Here is a 20,565-nt window from a genome sequence, read left to right as displayed (position 1 = left end):
TTCAAGCTAATCTTTAAAGACAGAATCATAGACAGAGTCTGAGGGGGCCAAATAGAAAGTGGGTCATTAGGACCCAGAAGCCTTGACTGGAGCTGGCTGTACTGACAGATAACCTAATGAGCAAAAGCCATAGGATTCCTGATGAAAAATGAGGACTCACTCCAGTTCCCCTGCCTCCTGCATCACAGCTGCTGCCAATGGCCCTGTGTGAGGGATGTCCCGTTCACTTCCCCCCACTCACAGTGAATAAGCATTTGGTCCATCCACCGTATTGGAGAAGGGTGGGCAAGCCCCCATCTTGCACTGGAAATTCACCAGCTGAAGAATCACAGCTTTGTATCAGCCCCATCTTCCAGCACTGTGCAGATCTGTTCCTGATTAGATTCCAGCAGCTGGGCACAATCTCTTTCCTCAACACTGAAAATGATTTTGGGGGAGTGTGGGGGGAATAAACAATGGAATTTGCCGTGTTAATATTCTCTGCAGCCTGCCAGGCGTGGGATGCATACTAAGCACTGTGGAAAGCTCATCCACCCACAATCAGGAGGTAAACTTGGGCTCCAAAGGGTGAGAGTGAGCTGGTCTAAAAGAGAAAGTCCCTCAGCTTAGAGCCACTGAGTCTCCTCCCTCCACTCTGGTTTCTGAAGCTGGCCTGAGAGGAGGAACCTGTCTTTCCAGCTGGGGTCGGGTAGTTACTGAGCCCCAAACCTCAGACTGGGGTATAAGGCAACAGACTGGTGCCACAGAGGAAGAAGGCCCTTTTGGGCTTATTGAATAGTTTAGTAGTGTCAACATTGGCTGTTTATTAAATACCTATTGTGGATCAGGGACTGTATTAAATCCTTCACAAATATTGTTTAATTTTAAAGTTGCATTGATTACAAGATAAATCCATGCTCATTATCTTAAAAGTAATATACATGAGGAAAAAATGAAAAAATAAATCCTCTGTAATCCCATCTCCCAAAGATAATCACCATTAACATTTTGGCATGTATATTATACAGTATTCCCATTAAGTGTAGATACTCTTACCCATTTTGTGACTGGGGAAATTCAGGCCTACAGAGGTGAAGTATCTAGATAAAAACCACTGAACTAGTAGAGTCGGGATTCAAACTCTGGTTCTTTCATTTGATGACTGTGTATTGAGAATGTAATAGAAGTTAAGCATTGTTCTGAGAAATGGGATGGCAGGTCCTAAAGGAATAAGACAGATAAGGTTTTTGTCACCATGAACCTTCAGTCTAGTGAGAAAGCCGATCAATACATAGGTAAGTGATCTCTGAAAGTGACAAGAGCCATGTAGAAAATAAAAACAAGTAAATGATCTCTGAAAATAAAAGAACCATGTAGAAAATAAAAATAAGGCACTTGCATGTTAAGTGACTGTCATGGGGAAGGTAGTAACTTGGAATGGGTCAGAGAAGGGTTATTTGAAGAAATAACATTTTCATTTCTTACACAAACACTTAAGTGGTGTTTACTGTATGCTGATCACTATTTTTTTAAATGAATATTAATGTATTTAAACCTCAAAAAACCCTACGATGTAGGGATTATTACCATTCTTATTATAGATGAGGAAACTGGGACTGAGTGACTTTTCTAAGAAGTGGGGAGGTGGTGAAACCCAAGATTTAGATCTAAGGCACTTTGACTCCCAAAGACGTGCTTGTGTCCATTACTCTCCACTGCCTCTGTTTGGGCTGAGATGTGAATGACAAGGTGCTATCCATGTAAAGATCTGCAGAGAATGCTCAAACAGAAGGGACAGCAAGGGCAAAACCTCGAGTTTGCTCAGCATGCCTGAGAATCAGAAGGAATCCCATTGGCCCTTCAAGCCAGCTTGGAGAGGTCCTTTGGATTTTATCTTAAGTGTAGTGGGAAGAAATTGGAGGTTTTCATCAGAGAAGTAACTCAATCAAATTTGCATTTTAAAGTGATCCTTTGCCTATTGAATAGAGAATAGATTTTAGGGGCACAAGTCAGAAAGGATCCATGGACCAGATAGGGGTTCAGATTGATGATGAAGGTGATTTGTGCTAGGATAGTATCCAAGGAGATGGAAAGAAATGGAAAATAAAATTGACCTAAAGTTACACTTGTTCCATTTAAAGGTCACTGCCTTAGAGAAAAGCATTTTGGTAAAAATTCTTTGCTAAGCAAGGCAAGATCACCTTGTGGGGTTGGGTGGGAGGCATAAAATGGATGGGGCTGGTCTTTTACAAGTCATGAGCTGGAATCAGTGAGACAGTTTATCACAAAGGCACAGAAAATAATAACATCAAATACTGAGTGGATAGCTAAGTTTTCCTAGCCTCTCTTCTAAGCTTTTTGCATAGACTAACTCCTGGAGTCCTCAAACAGTCCTATGAGTAAGGGGTTTTCATTAATCTCACTTTACAGACAGGTTGAGTAGTCAAGGCCATAAAGCTGGTAAGAGGCAGAGCTAAGCCTTCAACCCAGGCAGGCTGGCTCAAAACCATGGCTGTTAACCACTATGCTGGCCTGCTTTTGAGAGACGTCTACCAATCCAACCAACAGTCTAGAGAGCAACCAGGTGGCAGGTAAACACATACCCAGCAATGGCAGCAAGGGCCTCTTATTGTTTTCCAAGAAGAGTAATTTTTGCTTTAAAAAGAACACTAGGGTACAAACTGTCCTTCTTTCAGAACTGCATTTCACAACACACACAAAAATCCCGTTTGTGAAGCCACAGCTCACCTCATCAGTTCTACACCCATTTCAACAATAAACAGGGGATACCAGCTACATATCAAGGCTTCAAGGTTGGGTGCCATGCCTAGGTAGTTTGGACAGTTGGTCAACTTAAATTTTTTTAAAAAACCTCCAGAAAACTCAACCTATGATTGCAGATGATGAAAATTATAGCCCAACACATCACTTTGAGCTAAAGAATTACATCCTCAAAGGTAGCATATTAATTGCATTCTGATGGAGAAGACATTTCTATCAGCAGATAAGGATTGAAAGTGAAAGTACGAATTTAGTGAATAATAAGAAATACACGCAAGAAACACATTTTGGAGCAAGTATACTTAACAACAGCCATCTTCTTATTTACATACTTGCTTTAGTTGCCAATGAAAGTTTTCATGTCAGTGAGCTACTAGATTTCATGTTCATAACATAACATATATTTAATGTATATATATTAGGCCAGCCCGTACTAGGGAAATGATATAGAGAAGATACAAGGAGATATAAGATCTAATTCTTTCCCCCCAGAAGTCTATCCCCTAACCACAAAAACAAACCGTATACATTCACCTGTACAATTCGAGGGACTTTAATTCATGCTATAAATGTTTTTAAAAAGGCTAAGGAGGGACTTATCATGGCTGCTGGGCTGATCAGGCAAAGCTTCTCAGAAGAAATGGCATTCTCGTTGGGTCTCGAAGGGTGCATGGGAATTTGATAAGGAGACAGGAAGAGACTTTCCAGCTTCAAAAACACTAGGAATGCTCATGGAATAATGGCAGAACAGCCCAACTAGAGCAAGAAAATGGGTATTATGGGCTGAACTATGCCCCCCAAAATTCATACGTTGAAGCCCTAATCCCAAAAACTTCAACATGTGCATTTGGAGACAGGGACTTTAAAGTGATGTTTAAGTTAAAATGAGGCCATTACAGTGGACCCTAATCTAATCTACCTGGTGTTCTTATAAAGAAGAGGACAGAGACACCAGGGATGTGCACATACAGAGGAAAGACCACGTGAAGACTTAGTGAGAAGGCAGTCATATTCAAGCCACAGAGAGAGGCCTCAGCCTTGCTGACACCTTGATCTTCAACTTCTAACCTCCACAAACTTCTGCTGTTTAAGCTACCCACTCTGTGGTGCTTTGTTATGGCAACTGCAGACTAATATATGCGCATAAGAAGGCAGAGGGAGGGGCCGGGAGCGGTGGCTCACGCCTGTAATCCCAGCACTTTGGGAGGCCGAGGCGGGCAGATCACGAGGTCAGGAGATCGAGACCATCCAGGCTAACACGGTGAAATCCCATCTCTACTAAAAATACAAAAAAAATTAGCCGGGCGAGGTGGCGGATGCCTGTAGTCCCAGCTACTCAGGAGGCTGAGGCAGGAGAATGGCATGAACCTGGGAGGCGGAGCTTGCAGTGAGCCGAGATCGCGCCACTGCACTCCAGGCCGGACCACAGAGCGACACTCCGTCTCAAAAAAAAAAAAAAAAAAAAAAGAAAGAAAGAAAAAAAGAAGGAAAGAAAGAAAGAAAAAGAAAAGAAAGAAAGCAGAGGGAGAAAAAACTGGGTTTGGTGATTTGGGCAAGGCTGAGGGCCACTATCTCACCTTGCTCTTCACCCCAACTGCATTGATGTCCCACCTAGGTGTGCTGCTGGTCACAAGATGACACGTCAAGAGATGTGAGTGAATCAATACGATAATAAACTGGCAGGTATTCAACTGACTGCCCAGACTCTAGCATGTGGGAGTAGCTCTGTAAATGTTGATTGAAGTAATGAATAAATGCATGCAGTAGACTCCAGTCAAAAATGCAGATGGAAAGTGATATTTGACAAAGGCAGCCAGGGAACACGTGAACTCCTTGTTTCTCTAGATTCACTCTTTTATCCATTTACACTCTGCTTTAGTTTTTTTAATGTCTCTTATTATTACTTAATTTTAGTAAATGTGTTTTTATGTATTTGTCTTCCCCTACTAGAATTAAAGCTTGATTAGAATGGGCCTGGACTTCCTTTTTTTTCCCACTCAGTACCTATAACAGTGACATAGAGGACCTTCAGTAAATATTTGTTGATTGAATTAATAAAGGTATCATTTTCCTTTCACATGGAGTGTTTAAAACTTTTTGAAATTGGATTGAATTAACTCAGCACTCAGATTTCACTAATATAAGAATATATGTTTTATAACTTATAATGAGTTTTTAAATGTATCTTCTCATTTGCTTCTCACAACAATTTTGTAAGGTTCAAAAGGTTTAAGTGTTCTTCACATAGGTACCACAGGGACTCAAACTCAGTTTTCTAAGAACTTATCTAATGCTCATTTCACTACAGCATGTTGTTTCCTTAATGGCTTTACTGAGTTATTATTTAATAATTCTATTGTGAATCAATGAAAGAAATAACAAAGATTTTCTCTGTATTACCTGCTGAATTGCTGTTGAGGACATTATATACTAATAATCAGAGTTCCTTATATTAGGAATCAATAGGAATTTAGTGCTAGGAACAAGTCTGGGTCTCCTGAAAATTGATGTTTCCTCTTACCAGACAAAACCTGATAAATTATGGAATCTCATTTTTTGTCTTGCCTATTAGGAAACACAGAAGTTGAATTAGTGCCTACTTGCAGTAATAATCTAATTTATTGTCCAATTACAATCTTCCCTTCCTACACATGATTTCTGATCTTTGTTTTCATTTTAACCAATTATGTATATGGATACACAGTTTTTATTATTAGCTGTAGCAAACCATTCTCAGAAGTAGCTAGAGTAGAAAAGATAGAAAATAGGCAGTAACTAGCGCTAGTCAAATGCTTATCATAGGCCAGGGGCCATTTTTGTACCTTATATATATATATATATATATATTACTTTATTTCATAAAAAAACCAAAACGGCATGTTACCAGAGAAACCAAATGTTACAATACAGCATGATGAAATTAATGTTCTGAATTATGAAAGCACATGACATGTGCTTTCTCCCTACTTCCTCAGCTATTACCCCGGTAGGAGCCTCCATCACCTCTCATCTCCATTATTTCAATACTCTCCTAATTAGACTTCCTGCTTCCACCCTTGCTCTTTTAGTCTGTTCCCCAGAGAGCAGCTAGAATTAGCTTGTTAAAACAAGAGCCAGATCATGTCACCCCTCTACTCAAAACTCTCCAGTGACTTCTCATCTTACTCTGGGTAAAAGCCAAAGTCCTTCCAAAAACCTACAAGGCCCTGCAAGATGTGGCACCTGCTGTGTCTTTGGCCTCATCTCCTCAAGCTCTCTCCCTCCTTCACTCTGCTCTTTGGCCACACTGACCTCTTGCTGTTCCCTGAATATTCCATTCACCTGTTTACTTCATGGTCTTTGCATTTGCTGTTCCCCAAGGCTGGAATATTCTTCCTTCAGATATGGCATGCTCTCTCATCACCTTCAAGGGTCAAATGTCACCTTCTCAGTGAGGGCTTCCTTGCTCTCCTTGCCAGTTCCTCCCTCAACACTCCCTGTCCTCCTTCTTAGTTTATTTCACCTGAGCACATTTAACTAACATACTATTTATTTATGTATAGTTTATTTATATTGACTGTGTCTTATGCCACAATAAAGACTGCAAAGGCAGGCATTTTCTGTCCATCTTGTTCTTTGCTATATCCCAATCAACTAGAAAAGTGTTTTGGGCCAGGTGTGGTGACTTACACCTGTAATCCCAGCACTCTGTGAGGCCAAGGCAGGCAGATCACCTGAGGTTAGCAGTTCAAGGCCAGCCTGGCCAACATGGTGAAACCCCATCTTTACTATAAGCACAAAAATTAGCCAGGTGCGGCAGCACATGCCTGTAACCCCAGCTATTTAGGAGGCTGAGGCATGAGAATCACTTAAACCTGGAAGGCAGAGGTTGCAGTGAGCTGAGATCGTACCACTGTACTCCAGCCTGGGCAACAGAGCAAGATTTTGTCTCCAAAAAAAAAAAAAAAAAAGAAAAGTGTTTGGCATGAAAATATTTATTGGGCATAAAGTAGGTGCCCAATAAATATTTTCTGAATTAATGAGGCAATGTGGAGGGAGGAGACAAACATACCACATTTTGCAAATATGCAAATATGTTCAAAATGCCTTTGTATATTTGCAGATACACAAAATGTACAAAACTAACATATTCACTGTGTTATTAAACTGGTCTTCCAAACTCTTTCCTTCTACCACATATTAAAACTATCAGGTAAATTCACTTGTGACTGGCTGCATAGAAAGTAATTATCTATGAAATTTTGGTATATGGATTTTGTCAGATGTACAGGGCATCTTTGGCTAGATGAGCTGAAGCCCCAACTATGCTACTATAGATAGTTCATTTCTTCCCAATACCTCACTCGCAACTCTTTTCCATTTATCAATATCCATGGGAACTTTTGTTTTATAACTAGAGAAGGTGAAATAATTGGGTTTGGAGGGATGGGAGCTAGAAGCAGAGGAGAGAAAAGGAGGCAGGGATCATTTTTATGTGTTCATTACTGCATCTAAGCTTCTGGAAAAGTAACAGGTACATACTAGGCAATCAACAAAGATTTGTTGATTTAATTGTTCACATGGTCCTTTGGTCTGAATATTTATGGTTGGAAAGATGAAGACCAGAAGTCGGAACCTTTTTTTAGGAAAATTTTGAGACACTGAGTAACACATTCTCCTCACCTTTGCCTAGAGTCCTGGCAGCTTTGGAAGCTTTGGGAGGTAGCACCCCTGGAGGGACACTGGCATGCCAGATGTGAGCAGTGCCGGGGTGGTGCCTCTTCAAGGGGCTCTTGGGCATGAGAAATGGGAAGTCGAAGACTCCTCGCAGTGGCAGTAGCTGAATGACTGGGCTGGGGACACACATGAGACACCCATTTGGGAACTCCCAGAAATAAATAACAAGGATTTTGAGGATACAGGGTGCGTGACTCTATCAGCTGGTGATGTAGGTTTGAATTTCATGTGACATCACAATTTAGATTTGGAAGGAGCTTTAGAATCATCTCAACTAACTAGATATTTCATCCAGAAGTTTCTTTTGTCTTCATGGAAGAACAAACACATTTAAGTATGATATCATTTAGTCTTCCCTTTCTCTCATATGTCTGTCTGTGAGTTTATTGAGATTATTGTAAATCCATCTCACCCTCCACCCCACAGCTATCCGTGTTGACAACTACTACCTGTCAAACTTTCTGGCTTTTGCTGGAGGTAAGAGCATTTGTTCCTCTCCACTTCGTGTGTGCCTCACTGTTGAGACTCCTGCCAAGTATCTTCTTGCAGTTTTAATTGCTAGTCTTAGTATGGGGTGGCTCTCCTCCTTTAGAAGAAAAAAAGCATTCATTTAATTTCTAACCCAATTAAACCATGAGCTCATGAGCTCATGCTCTGTGGGCCACAGTGATGGGCTCTGTAGACATGAGCAGAATAGAAATTGCCAACATTAACACGACTGCCTTCCCAGGAACACATTCCCCATCCAGGAATGACTAACACAGGGTGAGATTATGTTTGTGCTCCAGTAGCTTTCTTCAATTAATTAATCAGCAGGTACACATTCAAAAACAAGCTTCTGAAAGTGTTGAGGACTTGCTGGCATTCTTGGGAACGCGAGGGCAATAACCCAGGCATTTCAGAGGAGCTTAGTACTAACAGCCTAATGATTCTTAGGCTGACCCCTCCCAACTCCCTGCCTTTAGAGGGAATGCTATTCCACTTCTAAGAGAGTTACATGGATAATAAACTGGGCCTGGGAGTCGGATCAGAGTAGAAATTTCCTGTGTGATCTGCTCCTGGTGGAAATGGAAGAAGAACTCTTCCTAAGTCTGCCCAGGTTTGGGGGAAAAAATGGCCAGTGGCTACAGGGGCAGCTATGAGTGGCAGAGGAAAACTGGGCCAGAAGCCAAGAGATGGGAGCTATTTAAGTGCTTGTCACCTCTCAATGCTATGCTCTTCAGTTTCCTTTTCTATAAAACAAGATGGTTATGCCAGAGGATCTGAGAGGTCCTACTGGTCTTGCTTCTTTCTGAATATGGGTATCAAACAATGGCACTTAGGCACTTGCTGGGTGCTTGGCCTTTCTCCTTCTCTAATCTGCCTCCCACCACCATTTTCTGCCAACATGGAACATTAATATTATGAATACATTTCTTTGAGCATGGCAGCTTATTGAGGCTTCTTGAGTCCAAGAGAAGGGATTAGGGATAGGGAAACAGATATGCAATATGGTGCAAGCAGGAAGAGAGAAGGGTGATGTGGGGGGAGTGAGGCAAGAGAATAAGAGACATCTAGACTTGGTGGAATGGGCAAAATTATATGACTGGAGGAAAATTTATCTTCCAAGCTGATCAAAGCTGGATTCTATAACTACATTCCACATTCCCTGTAAGGAAAGGAACTAAAAGGAAAAACAATAACCCAACTGATATGGCTTGGCTCTGTGTCCCCACCCAAATCTCATCTTGAATTGCACTCCCATAATTCACATGTGTTGAGGAAAAGACCCACTGGGAGATAATTGAATCATGAGGGTGGTTTCCCCATAATGTTCTTGTGGTAATGGATAAGTCTCATGAGATCTGATGGTTTTATCCGGGGTTTCCACTTTTGGGGCTTCCTCAGTCTCTCTGCCTGCTGCCATCCACATAAGATGGGACTTGTTCCTCCTTGCCTTCCACTATGATTGTGAGGCTTCCCCATTCACGTGAAACTGTGAGTCCAATTAACCCTCTTTCTTTTGTAAATTGCCCAGTTTTGGGTATGTCTTTATCAGCAGTGTGAAAATGGACTGACACAGTAAATTGGTACCAGTAGAGTGGGGCGTTGCTGAAAAGATACCCAAAAATTTGGAAGCAACTTTGGAACTGGGTAACAGGCAGAGGTTGGAAGGGTTTGGAGGGCTCAGAAGAAGACAGAAAAATGTGGGAAAGTTCGGAACTTCCTAGAGAATGTTGAATGGTTTTGACAAAAATGCTGATAGCGATATGGACAATAAGGTCCAGGCTGAGGTGGCCTCAGATGGAGATGAGGAACTTGCTGGGAACTGGAGCAAAGGTGACTCTGTTGTTTTAGCAAAGAGACTGGTGGCATTTTTCCCCTGTCCTAGAGATTTGTGGAACTTTGAACTTGAGAGAGATGATTTAGGGTATCTGGCGAAAGAAATTTCTAAGCAGCAAAGCATTCAAGAGGTGACTTGAGTGATGTTAAAAGCATTCAGTTTTAAAAGGGAGACAGAGCATAAAAGTTTGAAAAATTTGCAGCCTGACCATGTGATAGAAAAGAAAATCCCATTTTTTGAGGGGATATTCAAGCTGGCTGCAGAAATTTGCATAAGTAACAAGGAGCCAAAAGTTAATCCTCAAGACAATGGGGAAAATGTCTCCAGGGCATGTCAGAGGTCTTCGCAGCAGCCCCTCCTATCACAGGCCTAGGAGGAAAAAGTGGTTTCCTGTGCCAGGCCCAGGTTCCCCATGTTGTATGCAGCCTAGGAACTTGGTGCCCTGCGTCCAAGCAGCTCCAGTTGTGGTGGAAAGGGGCTAACATTGAGCTCAGGCCATGGCTTCAGATGGTACAAACCCCAAGCCTTGGCAGCTTCCATGTGGTATTGGGCCTGTGCGTGCACATAAGTCAAGAATTGAGGTTAGGGAACCTCCACCTAGATTTCAGAAGATGTAAGGAAACACCTGGATGCCCAGGCAGAAGTTTGCTGCCAGGGTGGGACTCTCATAGGGAACCTCTGCTAGGACAGTGTGGAAAGGAAATGGGGGTTCAGAGCCCCCACACAGAGTCCCTACTGGGGCACCATCTAGTGGAGCTGTGAGAAGACGGCCACTGTCCTCCAGACTCCAGAATGGTAAATCCAGAGACAGCTTGCACTATGCACCTGGAAAAGCCGCAGACACTCAATGCCAGCCTGTGAAAGCAGCTAGGAGTGGGGCTATACCCTTCAAAACCACAGGAGCAGAGCTGCCCAAGACCATAGGAACCGAACTCTTGCATCAGTGTGACCTGTATGTGGGACATGGAGTTAAAGGAGATCATTTTGGAGCTTTAAGATTTGACAGCCCCTATGGATTCCAGACTTGCATGGGCCCTGTAGCCCCTTTGTTTTGGCTAAGTTCTCCCATCTGGAATGGTTGTATCTACCCAGTGTCTGTACCCCAGTTGTATCTAGGAAATAACTAACTTGCTTTTGCTTTTACAGGTTCATAGGCAGAAAGCACTTGCCTTGGCTGAGGTGAGACTTTGGACTGTGGACTTTTGAGTAAATTCTGAAATAAGTTAAGACTTTGGGGACTGTTGGGAAAGCATGACTGGTTTTGAAATGTGAAAAAATGAGATTTGGCAGGGGCCAGGGGCAGAAAGATACGGTTTGGCTCTGTGTTCCCACCCAAATCTCATCTTGAATTGCACTCCCATAATTCCCATGTGTTGTAGAAGGGCCCCGGTGGGAGATAATGAATCATGAGGGTGGTTCCCCCATAGTGTTCTCATGGTAGTGAATAAGTCTCATGAGATCTGATGGTTTTATCAGGTGTTTCCACCTTTGCAGCTTTCTCATTCTCTCTTTGCCTGCTGCCATTCACATAAGACAGGACGTGCTCCTCCTTGCCTTACACCATGATTGTGAGGCTTCCCCAGGCTCGGAGAACTGTAAGTCCAATTAAACCTCTTTCTTTTTAAATTGCCCAGACTCAGGTATGTCTTTATCAGCAGGGTGAAAACAGACTAATACATCAACCTTCAATAGGAAGGTGAAAATAGCATGGGATGCCAAAATTTCCCTGGCCACAAGAATCAGGGCCCAGAAGATGGGCCATTAACTAAAGGAAGAGATTGACCCCTTGAAAGAACTGTCTAGTGCTGCAAACCTGACCAGATCCTTGTGCCATGTGAAGGTTTGTTTGTGACTTTCCTCAACTGACTGCAGGGATCTCTTAAATCTCAATCTCTCTCATGCTCTCTCTCTCTCCCCCACTACTACCTCCCCCTCTGCATTCCCACACAGCACAAATGAGATATGTCCTTGAACCAATAACTACACGTACAGTTTTACAGTGGATAATATGAGATGTGCTGATGCAGAAGGAAAAATGTGAGAGTGTATTGTTTAATGGTAAAATCTCCACACATTTTACAATTGGCTGTTAAGGATAATAACCAAAGCAATAGTAGAACATATTGTAGAAATTCAATATGTATTTGAATAATGAAGGGGGGAATTTCATTCACGAATTAACTCAATTAATGAGAGAACTTAAAGCTCATCTATTTTCATAGGCCCTGTCCTATGGTGGGACAGGTGCCCTGTTCTCTGATAGTATATCTTACTATTTTTTCCTGGGACATCTCTGCAAATTCATTCCTTTTTGAATAAATCAAATAAGCACCTCTCAAACATTTAGACCTTCATATGAAGGCCTCCTTATTTAGACTTCCTTATGAAGGACTTCCACCTAGGCCTTCATAAGGAGGAGGAAGGCTTGGAAAAGTACTGTGTGAAGGGTATTTCACTCTGTATTGCCACCAGCCAGCCTGAAATGCTGAGAAACAAATGTGCTCAATCATTTGTATAGTTCGGTAGGCTCATTTTCTCACAGCTGTGTGAGATAAAAACAAGTCGCTGATTTTTTCCTTAGTAAACCAAATTCTAATTGGAGAGTCTATATCAAAAAAGAATCTACTTAAATGCACATATCCTTCTTTAGTATTCTTTGACATGCACGAATGAAAGACAATATTCCGTTATTTTGTCTTGCTCTCTCTCCTAGTAACCATGACAGAAAGCTATCAGGGTGTGTGTGAACAGCTCCCATATAAAATTATGACAATGTATTGCTGAGCAAGGTTCTTTGAGTAAGTCAAGAAATGCAAAAATCAAAGTTCTCATAAGTACATTAACTTTTTGCATAAACATTTCCCACTCTAAACCTCATCATTGCAGGTTCCTGTATCTCATTTCCTGGATATCTAGGGATGATTCTCTGGGCTGAGAACAGGGTATCTTGAAGCACTACAGTTGTGCTCTTGTGAAAATACAGAATTTAGAAGGTTAGAAGGAAATACATCACATCAAAGCAGCCTCTCTCTGTAGATTACACATATCAGGTCAGAGGGATTGGACATATGTATCCCAAATGGAAGGAGGCAATGCGTACCTACTCCCAGACCATTCCAGTAATGCATCTAGGTGTCTCAAGCTCTTCTATAGAGATAACACACTTGGAGCACCAAACAATAATGAACATCAAAACATCCTTAGCAAGGCAGTAAAATGGGGGAAATTTTATTTCCAGAATTATAATATTCTGTAAAGTTCATTGGGGATAAGGGAATGAGTCTCTCAAGACTGCTAACTGCCTTCTAAGGGATGGGTTCATTTAACTGCAGGCATTTTGTTTTGCAAGAACAACGGGCCCATTTGGGACACAGCTTAATTTGTTTGGGACAATTGAGAATGTGTGCTATCTGCCACCAGCTGTTTTCTTTCTTTGCCTTTTTCCATGGAGCATCCATCTTCTCCTCTAAATAAATGATGAGCAAATATTTAACAAATACAGGTTTGAAGAACAGCCAGATTATTAGCCTGCAGCCTGGCTGACCCTGGCAGGCCACTAAGTGAAGAATTTTTTTGGTTTACTCTCCTCTATCTCACACTATCACACCTTTCTCTAATTCCTGTGGTTCCAGATTTCATAACTGTTCACAGACATCTCCCTCCTCTCAATTTGGTAATCTTTGTCCAGACAACCTATGAAAAAAAAAATTAGAAAATCTTATAAGAAGCCATAGCATGACCCAAGTCTTTGGTTCCAAGACCCCTGGCTCCCAAAATACTCTGGGTGGATCCCTAAACACCACATTCCATCTCAACAGGAAAATCAGGCAGCAGAGTTCATAGCAGAGAATTAAATGATGGAAATCAGAAGACAAAATTTCTAGTTCTGGTTAAGCCTCTTAAGTGACCCTAGTCACCATGTCAGAGATTGTGCTCACCAAAAACTTGTGTTCCTCTACCTTCTCCAGCCCCCCTGCAGTTGGGTTGGCATACTGTGACTAGAGTTTGCTGATGAAATGTGAACAGAAGTCATCTGTGTCACCTTCAGAACAAGGCAGTGAGGAGCCAGTGTGCCTCCTCAGTCTGTCTCTTGCCCTCTTCTGTGACCTTGGAGGCCTCATGTTCCAGATGGCATAGCTACAAGATGGAGAAAGACCACTGAGTCACATCTAATTGTGACGTGAAAAATACCCTTTTATTGTGTTAAGTCATTGATATATTGTGGTTTGTCTGGTGCAGCCAGCATTAAGTAACTAATGCAGACACCTAGCCTTTCTGCAACCCAGCTTTTTTATCCAGCCCCAATATATTGAATCACATTGAAAGAAGATGAAATGAAACCCCAGAGATAAAATTGCTTCAAAATAATAAGTTATTATTACATAAATGACCTCATCATATCTTGGGTGCAAGAGCCACTCAATTCAAATGGCCTCTATTAAATGTGAAATATGCTTACCATTGTGAGAGAGTCTCTAATGCCATGGTGATGGGTGCTTTAAGGGGGTCTTCTCTCTTTGCGAACCCACATTTTCTGCAGAGTCTGGTTATGTGGAACACAACAGATATTGCTAAGTAACCAAATGGGGCTACCAGAGGTAAAAACTGGGTCTCCCTAGAGCATGCTATCTTTCTGTGACTGGTCACCAAAAAGTTGACCAACAGATTCGGAGCACTCCTGATGGAGAGTTTCCTTGTCAACCAATGGATGGTGACATTTTCAAATTGCCCTAAAGAAGCTGCTTGAAAATGTATCACCATGAGATTTGGGGTTAGAAGAGTTTTTAGAGGACATCAAATTGAGTTAAAATATACAGTAAGTTTTTTTTTTTTTACCAATAGATATAGTTAATTTTATGGATGTATATTTGGCAATTAAAAATTATATGTATTTAAGATGTGCAGTTTGATAATTTTATATGTATATAAGCTAATTAACATGCTATCACCTCAGATAATTACCATTTTCTTTTTGGGGGAAATGAGGTGCAAGAACACTTGAGATCTACCCTCTTAGCAAATTTCAAGTATACAATAAAGTATTGTTAACTATAGTCCCTTTGTTGTATGTTAGATCTGAACTTATTCATCCTGCATAACTGAAACTCCTGACCAACATCTCCCCATTTCCTCTTCCCTCAGTCCCTGTGAGTTTGTCTTTCTGTGTCTGGCCTATTTCATTTTGAATAATGTCCTCCAGGGTCATCCACGTTTTCACAAATGGCAGAATTTTCTTCTTTTGGGGTTAAATAATATTCCATTGTATATATAATACACCACATTTTCTTTATCTTTTCATCCACTGATGGGCATTTAGGTTGTTTATATATCTCGACTATTATGAATAATCCTGAAATGAACATGGGAATGCAGGTATCTCTTTGAAATCCTGATTTCATTTCCTTTGGATATACACCCAAAAGTGGGATTGCTGGATCATAAGGTATTATTGTTTTAACTTTCTGTGGAACTTCCATACTGTTTTTGCATAATGACTGTAACCATTTACATTCCCACCAACTATGTACATGGGTTCCCTTTTCTCAGCATTCTTGCCAACACCGTTATCTCTTCTGTTAACAGCCATTCCAGAAGGTGAGATGAGTGGTTTTGATAAGCATTTTCCTGATGACTAATGATGCTGAGCATCTTTTCATATATCTGTTGAGCATCTGTATGTCTTGTTTTGAGAAATGTTGATTCAGGTCTTTTGCCCATATTTCCATCAGGTTTTTGGGGAGTTTTGCTACTGAGTTGCAAATTCCTTATGTATTTTGAATATTAACCCCTTCTCTAATCTATGGTTTGCAAATATTTTCTCCCACTCTGTTTCACTCTGTTGATTGTTTCCTTTGCTTTGCGGAAGGTTTTTAGTTCAGTGCAAATCCCATTTGTCCATTTTTGCTTTTGTTGTCTGTGATTTTAGTGTCATATCCAAAAAATCATTGCCCAGACCAATGTAAAGATTTTTCCCTATGATTTCTTCTAGTAGTCTTATATTTAAGTCTTTTATCCATTTTTGAGTTGACTTTTGTATAAGGTGTGAGATTAAGGTTCCATTTTGTTCTTCTGCCTATGAATATCCAGTTTTCCTAACATCATTTATTAAAGAGACTATTTTTCCCCATTTTATGTTCTTGGCACTGTTGTTGAAGATCAGTTGGCCATGAACGCATGGTTTTATTTCTGGGCTGTATAGTCTGTTCCATTGGTCTATATGTCTGCTTTTATTCCAGGACTGTACTGTTTTGATTACTGTAGCTTGGCAATATATTTTAAAATCAGAAAATGTGAGGCCTCCAGCTTTGTTCTTGCTCAAGGTTGCTTTGACTATTTGGGGTCTTTTGTGGTTTCATATGAATTATAAGATTGTTTTTCTATTTTTGTAAAAATTATATAGAAAGTTTAACTCTTCCAATGATGAAGGACTCATTTTCCTAATAGAAATTCCATTCCATTAGTGCAGCTATTTTATAAATCCCTTCTTTTATTTTACTTAAACAATTATCCTGTACCTTCTATCTACTGTTCAGATGTTTTATGTTTAGAGCAATACAAACAAGTCTATTTTTTTTGCAACATGACAATTTTTCAAATACTTGAGAATAATTTTAACTCCCTCTTTAGGCTTCTATTTTGCATGTTAAATCTGTTTAATTATTTTACAAGTTTGCACATTACATTTTATTTTATTTTATTCCCTGAAATTATTTGTGCTGAATCTCTTTCCAAAGAAGTTTTAAGGAGACAAACAAAAGGATAAAGCAGATATACCAATTCAAGGGCTAATGCAGTTGCTGAATTTGAATTTCAAATATGACACTGAGTTTCCTGGCAGCAAAGACAATAAGGAAAATAAGATGAGCTTACATAGCTCTGGGTACCAGGAAGAGGAAGCACCACAAAAATTATTTCTACTCTCTTTGTCATCCTTGACATCTTTCTCTAAAAGCCTTTAGCTTGTCAATGTCTTTCCTAAACTGCCATAAACGAAATGAACACAATCCTTCAGATATCATTTGCCCAGAACAAGCTTCTGAAAGTAAATTAAAAGCTATTTCCTTTTTTTTTTTTTTTTTTTTTTTTTTTTTTTTTTGGTGGGGTCTTACTCTGTCTCCCAGGCTGGAGTGCAGTGGCATGATCTCGGCTCACTGCACCCACCCCCTCCAGGATTCAAGCGATTCTCCCACCTCAGCCTCCCAAGTATCTGGGACTACAGGCATGCACCACCACACCTGGCTAAATTTTGTATTTTTTGGTAGAGACAGGGTTTCCCTATGTTGGCCAGGCTGGTCTCGATCTCCTGACCTCAAGTGATCCACTTGCCTTGGCCTCCCAGAGTGGTGCTGGGATTACAGGCATGAGCCACCACACCCAGCCCTAACTATTTTTTGTGGACCAAGAATGTACAAGATGCTTAATATATATGATCTGTAATTCTCACATTATCCTTGCAAAATAGATACGAATACCTCCATTTCACAAGTAAGTAAAACAAGAAATTAAGTAACTTACCCAAAGTCACACAATTATAACAGATTTGGGTCTGTCTGGATTCAGATCTTGTATTCTTTTTATTATTCAATGACGAATTCTCAACCAAAAGGATTATATGATTTCTAAAGGTGTCTCACTAAAAACTACAGGCATGTTGAGTCAGAGGGAAAATATGGTTGAATGTTTTGGATCTGACATTTTCTTAAAAGCCAACACTGGTAACTGTTTTCATCTTCTTCCGGCATCTTAAGGAATCACAGAAACACATGTGAGTCGGGGGTGGTTTTGTTTTGTATACTGCAGCCATTACTCATTTTTTGGGACATACTCAATGCAAACTGGATTTGGATCCACTGGGCTTTGTCAAACACAGGTGCTCATGCATTGATTCAAATTTGGGTTGGCAAGAGTAAATATTCAATATGGAGGTTCACATCTCTAAAAGCGTATGGAAAGAATATTAAGAACTACAATACATAACAGGGGAGTGGGGAAATCCTCTCCCTGTTGACTAGAGGCCTCTCAGATCGAGCCTTTTTTCTCCATTTCCAGGGTCACTGACTCAGGCCAGGCCCTTATTACCTCTCATCTTTAATCTTCCCAACTATCTGCTGTGCCTCAGGCCTCTACCCTAATCTATTCCATTTTCCACATCCTCCCCAGGGTTATGTCCTTAAAAATAGTTCTGTCATGTCTTTTTCCTGTTTATAAACCACTGCCAATTTCCATTGCTCAAAAGATCAAATTAAAATCCTGTCACATGGCATACAAAAGACTTTACTATCTGGTATTAATTTCTCATTCCAGTCTCATCTCTTTTCCTTTCTCCGTAATACCCCAAGCTCCAGCCCCACTGAACTCCTCAACATTCCACACCATGCCTTTTCACTACTCTGTGTCTTTGCGTGAGTTGTTTGCTTTTCCTAGAAATGCTCTCCCACCTTCCCTCACCTGGAAAACTTCTACTCATTTAAGATTCAGCTTAAAAGTTGCCTCCTCTATAATAAGACCTATTTTCCCAGTCAAAATTAGTCACTCCCTATTGTGGAATCTCATAGTCTTATCTCTAATAAATTATTTATTATTTGTTTTACATTTCTTTATATCCCCACCTGACTCCTTTACAGCAGTAATATATATATTGTTCAAACATATACCCTTAAAGTCTGCAAGAGAAAGTCTGCAAGAGAAAGTCTGCAATAAATGTTTGTTGAGTGTATGTCCCCACCACAGTGGTTAAATTGTGTATGCACCACCAGAAGTTGAACAGACTCCAAAACTGAATTCAGATGGCTTCTGTGAATGAAGCTATTCCAGATAAAGGGGTAAGGGATGACAACCATCATTCATAGAAATAACACAAACTCAAAACTACATTTGAAGGTCATGATGGCTCACATATAATGTCAGGAAGAAACATGTGAATTATGACTTTTATAATAATGCGTATTTGGCTTTTTCTTATGGTACAATTTATATATAATTATTATGATAAAATTAAAGTCGATATGTAGATAAATAAAAATGGAAAAAAATCATTCATAGTTAAACCATGCAGGGAAAATTTCCATTAACATTTTCGTGTGTCTCTTTTCACACATACAAGAATTTGTATGTGCTTTTTCACACAACAATATATCGTCAGTGTTTTCCATTTAATTACATTTTATTCTAAACCATGACTATATATCAGCCCATTTTGTGTGCGCATATACAATAATGAATTTATCTACTTCTATTCTTGGACATAAAAGTTGCTTCCAACTTTTCAGTATTGTTAATAGTGCCAAAAATTTTCCCTGTAGCTACCAATACTTCATACCAAAAGACCCTCTTGAAAGATCGTGCTAATTTCCCAGTAACAAGTCAAGTACAAGAGTGCCTGTTTATCTAAAACTCTTGCTAACTATGAGCATTTAGGCTGTGATATTTAACTAGAAAAGAGCAAATCTAATCAACTATACTGTATTTTGTATCTAATAAAAATAATTATTTTCAGAATGGGGATGGGGGTTAAGGCACCCATAAACAGGATGGTCAAAGATAAAATCTGGTGATGCATCTGAGCCCATGAACACGAGTATTCTGTTTGTACAGCAGGAACCTTCTGAAGAAGATGAATGCCTCAGGGTCACCATGTTTGACGGTCCTGCCTCTCATGATCATTCACTTTCTCCACCTTTGGTCTCTGCTCACCTGGCTACATGCAGCCTCCAGGAAAAGCATAACCTTCTACTAACAAGAGCCTGATGGTCTTGTTAGGCTAACAACAAGATAGTTCTCACTGTCAGTTGTCACTCTGACCCACGTATCAGTCATATATGATAATTGTGTTAATGTAAGTCCATCTCCAGAAGACTTATTATCTCTGGCAAGAAATTTTCAGGACCAAAATTAGAGGCAAAACTTTAGATGGTTCCCAAACTTGCTGCCCAACAGTATCACTCAACCAAAGATATTTTGGGATTTTTTAATTTTTATTTTTTTTAATGTTGACTTCCAAAACCTGTCCCTGGAGATTCTAATTTGGGAGATATGGGATAAGACCTAGGAATCTCTATTTTTTCAAAGCTCCACAGCTGATTCAGATGTAAGTCAAAGACTGAGAACCATGGACCTAGACTGTGAAGACCTAACCAGGGTCCTTATCCTTCAAAGCTGGTCTAAGAGAGCAGCTGGTTTTCTCTAAGTAATAGCTTTTGTTTCTCTCTATGCCATCCTCAAATAGCAACAGGTTAAACCTAGGATAATAACACCTAATGTGTCTTGTTCTTACTGTGTTCCTCACGATAGTTCTGAGTCCTAAGGCTCAGTTTCCTCGTCTGTAAAATGCAGTAACAACCTACATGTCAACACTTATGAAACAAAATAACTACTATGACAAGAAATATTATTTTAGTCAGAGCTTTCCTTTTCATCACAACTCTAAGCCTGGCTCTAAGCCTGAAACACAACATAGACAGAAAGTAGTAGTAGTAAATGAACTTTTTCTTTCAATGGGCCAGACTCAGATGTTGAGTTTACAAAGCAGTTGGATGAGCTGTAGCAACTTTTGGAAAATGTAGTCTAAAATTCTTGTTAAAAATGGAGAAAATCTCACCTCTCCAGGACCTTTTCCTTTACTCTGCTTTGCCCCTGTAGGTCTCCTAGGGATTCTGCAAAAGCTGGTGTGGCTGTAACTCCCAGCTGCTTCTCTAATGGCGAGAGTATGGCATCCTCTCTGAGGGTGGGACTTGGTTGGAGAATCTCCAAACCAGGCCAAAGCCAGC

General features: G+C 40.3%; 1 protein-coding gene across 1 annotated transcript in view; it reads left to right on the top strand.

The window, feature by feature from the left end:
- The first annotated feature begins 8,999 nt into the window (after positions 1–8,999).
- LAMTOR5 (late endosomal/lysosomal adaptor, MAPK and MTOR activator 5) overlaps positions 9,000–20,565 on the top strand; it is a 301,434-nt gene continuing 289,868 nt past the window's right edge. Inside the window, exon 1 of the mRNA XM_050746998.1 lies at positions 9,000–9,004. The gene's annotated coding sequence lies outside the window, so the exon portion shown is untranslated. The remainder of the gene's footprint in view (positions 9,005–20,565) is intronic.

This window comes from Macaca thibetana, chromosome 1, assembly GCF_024542745.1.
Source record: "Macaca thibetana thibetana isolate TM-01 chromosome 1, ASM2454274v1, whole genome shotgun sequence".
NCBI classification, from domain to species: Eukaryota; Metazoa; Chordata; class Mammalia; order Primates; family Cercopithecidae; genus Macaca; species Macaca thibetana.
The sequence above is the reverse complement of the archived record's forward strand: the minus strand, read 5'-3'. Positions and strand labels throughout refer to the sequence as shown.